This window comes from Crocodylus porosus, unplaced genomic scaffold, assembly GCF_001723895.1.
Source record: "Crocodylus porosus isolate Cpor-Errol unplaced genomic scaffold, CroPor_comp1, whole genome shotgun sequence".
NCBI lineage: Eukaryota > Metazoa > Chordata > Crocodylia > Crocodylidae > Crocodylus > Crocodylus porosus.
In genome coordinates, this window is record NW_017728948.1 from 72531933 (window position 1) to 72538015 (window position 6083).

Here is a 6083-nt window from a genome sequence, read left to right on the forward strand (position 1 = left end):
GGCCTCACCAAGGCGGAGTACAAGGGGAGAATGACGTCCCGGGATTTGCTCGAGAAGCATCTATGGATGCAAGCCAGCGTTTTGGTTGCTTTACTAACCACAGAATCGCATTGCAGGCTCATGTTCATCTTGTGGTCAATGATGACCCCCAAGTTTGTAGGAGGTGTAGCAGGTCCGGGGGGCTGGCAGGTCTGGGGGGTGGGTTCCTGGTCCAAAAGTGGGGTGGAGAGGGCTAAAAATAACCTGTTATGGGTTGGAGAGGTAGAAACAGGGCTTGAGCAAGTGGCTAGGTTTTCTCAGCTCTGCAGCTAAACCATGAAAGTGGGTACCTCTTCAGGTATACTAACTTAGATTAAACTCACTATTTTTGGTTGATTTAAACCCTGTGAATGCCTGCATGCGTGGGCATTTAGATCAACCTAGCTCTGATTAGGTCAATCTAAACATAATACTTATACATACCCTGATTAGGTCAATCTAAACATAATACTTATACATACCCTGATGGGCTGAGGCCACATGCCTCAAGTGCTGAACGCTGGGAGGGATTGCACTAGAAGGAGACATGGGACCCTAAGGCTGCATGCTATGCACCTGTATGAGAAGGTACCCCTACATGCAACTACATTGTAAATATGGGGGGTAGGGACCATCACCCACCACCCTGTCCAATGCAATGACCTGCTTCACCTGCAGCTCTCTTCAGGTTCCTTCTTGCCATCACACTGCATAGGTGCTCCAGGCTGACAGATCACCCAGAACCATGGGCTACATTGCACTATGCTACCCCACCCCCAGGTGAAGCCGTGAAAGCCAGGGAAGGGAGAGAGATCATTTGGGTATTAATTTAAGGAGTGTCTGAAAAGACTCCAAACTAATAAAAAGTATGTGGCTTCGGCCCTGCTGAGAGGTAAGGCATATGAGCCTAGGCAGAATGCCTGTCTATTGTTGGTTAGAATACCCATGCTAGCCCATTCAATGCTTGCTCTACAAAACACTGTAGTGTTCCATATAGACACAGCTAAAGTGTGAAATCTGTGAGTGACTGAGAAAAAATATGAGCACAAAAGTAAAATTAATAAAAAGAAGGAAGGGTGATAGTGAAATTAGGTAAAAGCAGACCAAAAGCAAAGGGAACTCATTCTAGAATGGAGGGAGAAAGAGCAGGAGGTAGTATCTAAGATCAGAGATAAAGAGGTGGCTGGCATTGGTACAGTTTGTTGGGTATGTGATCACATGAAAGACTTCAGGAGGTGAGAGATTCAGAAAGTTTGATAGGGAGAAGTTTATCATAATGGTACTGTGTGCTATTTTCTGCAAGGATTGGGGATACTACCTTACAATAGGTCACGGATGTAATGACTAGCCCAGGGGGGTTTGATCCTGCTGCCATTCAAGTCATTCTAGGACACATCTACCTGAGACATGCTAATGCACATTAGCCTAATTTAATGCTTATTATGGGCAGGTGTCTACATGCGCGCACCCTTAATGCACATTAAAATGGCAAAGTGAGGCTAATCATGCAGGTATCAAATTTAGGCATGATTAGTTAAAGTGCATTAACACATGGATAAATGTGACCCAGCACTAGTTAGTGCCAAGTCTGCCCAGCCACTAGAGGCACATGGCAGGGCTGCGGGCACTTGGCACTAACTTTAGTGGCCGCTAACTTTAGCGCCAAGACATGTAGACACCTGCCAAAAACAACATAATGCACATGAATTTAATGCACATTAAATTTAGCTGTGCTTAAATACACGTGTAGATGCACCCATAGTTGAATGAAATAGTGCCAAATCAAGCCCATGGAGGAAATATACAGTGTAACAATATTCAAAAGGATCTCTAAGATAGAAATGTAGGGAAATTATCATAATCAAAACAACTATTTTAAGAAAAAGAGAAAATCAAATGCAAATATGCTTCATCAGGACCATAGAAACACACAGAAGAATACCAGAGGGGAAAAGATTTTGTTACAAAGGACAAAGTATTTGTGACATTCTTCTATGAGAAGAGTCCCAGAAAGGGCTTTACAGAAGACCTTTGGGGAATTCTTACTCTGAGTATTTAGAGAAAGCAAGACAGAAGTGCATGCAAGAATAAACCAACACATGGCAGTCAGCAGCAAAAGCCCAGCCAACTCCCAGCTAGAAAAACATGCCTTATCCACAGGTTATAGAATAAACACAGATGCAGCAGAATGAGTCACCAGAGGAAAACAAAAATTTAAATTGAAGGCAAATGAAGCTTTTTGCACATGCATGAAAAGAAATCCATTGAGCAAAACTAATTTTATATCTATGCTAAAATAGCTGCCTTGAATGTTAAAAATAAAGAGACTACAATTAAAAAGGGGGGATGTATCACAGAGCCTTGGACTCTTTGGGGGCAAAAACAGAAAAATGAACAGGAATATATATTTCCAAACCATGTTTCTTTAAAACTATACTATTTTTAAAGAGAAAAAAAGGAAAACTGTGAAAAAATACAGCTATATCAGAACACAGTTGTGGAAAAAAAAGTATGCATATAAAATTATAACTTGAAACAGTTCTCTTGTTTACAAAATGGCTAGTAAAAGTAGTAAGAAATAAGAGGCACAATTAATTAAATTAGTTCTTTTACCAGTAAATCTAACTGGATTCTTAATATTACCTCACACTATCCTAATGAAGGCATAAAGGAACCTAGCTGTCAAATCACACTGATATGCTTAGTCATTTTTATTTATTAACTTAATTATTATCTGTATATGGTGCCCAGGAGTTGTAGTCATGGACCTCATTGTGCTCAGCATCATATAAACACAGCACAAAAAGACAGTCCCTGTCTCCCAAAGCTTAGAACAATACCAGTCATAGGCTATCTGAACTGAGTGGCAGGGAAAACAAACAATTTCATAAAGACTTGAGCAAAGATCTCCCTTAGTAGAATGCATCTGGGTGCTCCTTGCCCTACACTCCCTACCAAGGGAAATGAGAAATGTTTCCAATAATCTGAAATCGCTTCCACTGTAAAGTGAACTGGATTTATAACCTCTTTGGAAATGAAGGAAATAACCTGCAGTGTACAGAAGTATTTGTTTTATACCATTATGATTTTATACCACTTTATCTCTTCATAATAGCTATTCTAGAAAACAGACTCTGAGGGCAGCTATCATCTATCCTGAGCAAACTTACACTACAAACTTCAGCGTTTTCAAACTGAGGAACATTCTCTAGCCTCTAAAGTAAGGGACTGGGAGTCAGGCTTCATTTTGGGTTTATTTTCGTGGTTTTGTCCCTGACTAGCTGTGACCCTGGTAAGTCAGTCAATCTTTTTGCGCCAGAGTTTGCAATCTGTGAATTGTGGGTAATGATAATTCTCTTACAGACAGGACACAACGCTCAACGTTAAAAAAAACAAAAACAAACATCTTGGGGTCCTCAGATTTTAAAAAAATGTACATAGAAAGGGCCACATTTTCAAGAACATGTAGTTGTAAGAACAGACAGAAGAGCAGCTTAACCATTGTACCTTTCAGGAAGCACCATGAGTTGCAGTGATCCCTTGAACCCAATTCCCTAAAGGAACTGTAGAGCTCCTGTAAACATTTACTGTTGAGTCCCAGGGTCTTGGGAATCGAGCTTCTGTTTAGAGTGACTGTGAGCCTGCTGCCACTCTCCCCTAGAAACATCCCTCTCCCCTTCCAGCCCCAGAACTCTTTTCAGAATGGGAGGAGGGGAAAGGAGTGGAGGGAGCTCTTTCTGAGGATTGCCCAGTGGCACCGTAGGGTGGGGTGGGTGGATTGGAGGGCCCACTGAAGTGCAGGGGCCTCCAATCCAGCTGCCCCACACTCTAGCATGGGCTGAAAAAAAGCACAGACCAAACTCCCTCTGCTCCCCTTCCACCTTCCCATTCTAAAGATAGTGCCAGGAGCATGGCTGAGCTGCATCAGCCCAACCCCGTTCCTAGCACGTGCAGACAGAAGTTAAAGAAGGCACCTCATTTTGAAGCATCTTCACCTGAATCTTCATGCAAGGAAGGTTCAGATTGTCGCAGGATCAGGCCTTTTTAAAGTGATCTGCAACTATGCACTTCTGTTTGGTCACAGCTGTGGAGCTTTTTAAGGGGCGGGATTGTGTGAAAATTGTCACTTCTGTCTGCATCTTTTGTGTTTCTGTGTCTGTGCATATGATAAGCTCAAACATTTATTTCAATATGTGCATGTATAGTTTTGACATTGTGTATGCTTAAATACTATAACGTTTAGGGGTGCATCCAAATGAGCACAGACATGTGGTACGTAGAACTTCTGCAGTGCCACATGCCACCCACACTGCACATGTAGGTGTTCCCTTCACTGCTACTTTGTAGTGCACAGTTTTTTTGACCCTGGGAGATCCTAGGGTAAAAAAAAAAAATGCCTAAAAAAAGCAGGGTGGTGCATGTGTTATCAGTCAGTGTGTACTGCCCAAAACTGGAGCCTGACTGGATGGAGCCACACTCTGGCTGTCAACCAGGCTTTCTGTTACAGGACCACTACAGCTGCAGCACTCACAGGCCCAAGGACCCTAGGTAAGGCTGCTAGGGCTAGCACAGTTGCTGGTCCCAGCCTCCTCTACCTCATCCAGGTCAATGTGTTGCACGCCAGAGTGTACATGGCATGGGTGTTTCCCAGAGACAAGTAGCAGCGGCATAATGTATGCTGATGCTACTACTTGTCCCTGAGGAAACACACATTCCTGCTTGTGGAGTCATGCCCTATGTGTCTAAATTTGCATTAATTAAGGATGTTTAATTTGTGCATTCAGTAACTTCTCTTGTCAACTTGGTGATGACAATACAACCCAAACATGTTTTTATAAATGCAAGTCAGATATCTGGTTTTGAAAAATTCCAGCACCAAAATTCCAGGTAGAATTGTATGGAGGTAGTATGTTAATAAAAAAAAAAAAAAACCTAAGAAAAACCTGAAAAATTACAGAATGGTAACTCTTACTAGAGTTGCTAGGAGATACACTTTTTAAAATAAACCAGATCTGAGTTAGCTTGCAGAAAAGATGCTTAAGAGGGGACATGATAGCAGTCTTCAAATACTTGAAGGACTGCCATAAAAAAGGGGGAAAATACCTGTTGTCTTTTGCTGCAGAGAGTAGAGTTCAGATCAATGGCCTGAAGTGGAAGCAAAGTAAGTTTAGATTGGATGTGAAAATAAACTTTTTCACTGTTAGAATGGTACGGCAGTAGAATAGACTTCCTAGGGAAGTTGTGGATTCTCCAAAATTAGAGGGGTTGAAGAAGAGGTTGGACAGTCACTGGTCAGGGATGATCCAGGTGTACTTAAGCCTATATTCTACTCTGGCTTTTTCCTATGCTTTTGGGTTTTGCTGATTGCCACACAGGAGGGAATTCCTGGGAGGGAATTCCAACCCCTTTTCCCTTTCTTCCTACCCCTCTCCTCTCCCTTCTCCCACTACATGTGTTAGGGCTTTTTAAGCCTTCCTCAGAGACACTGGGGGGTGTGCCAATGCTCCTTTTGGAACTTAAAGGTGGAGGTTCCTAGATAGCAGACCTTGATCCTGTGCTCAAGGTCAGACTAGTTGCCATATTTGGAATCAAGAAGGGATTTTACCCCATGACCGTATTGGTATGGACAGTGGGGGGGGGGGGTTGCCTTCCCCTTAGCAAGGGATGTGTCCCTCTTCCTGGCATCTTGAGCATATATTAAAAACCTTTTACAGCAGCAAGACATTGGCTGCCAGGGTTCCCCTGCCTTATCTGTGACAAGTTTCATAGTTTCATAGTTTCTAGGGTCAGAAGGGACCTGAGCAAATCATCAAGTCCGACTCCCTGCCATGGCAGGAAAGAGTACTGGGGTCAAATGACCCCAGCAAGGTGTTCAACTAGTCTCCTCTTCAAGACCTCCAGGGTAGGAGCCAGCACCACGTCTCTTGCAAGTTGGTTCCAGATCCTAGCTGCCCTGACTGTGAAGAAGTGCCTTCTGATATCTAGCCTAAATCTACCCTCTGCCAGCTTGTGACTGTTATTTCTGGTCACTCCTGACAGTGCTCGGGGGAACAGGGACTCCCCCA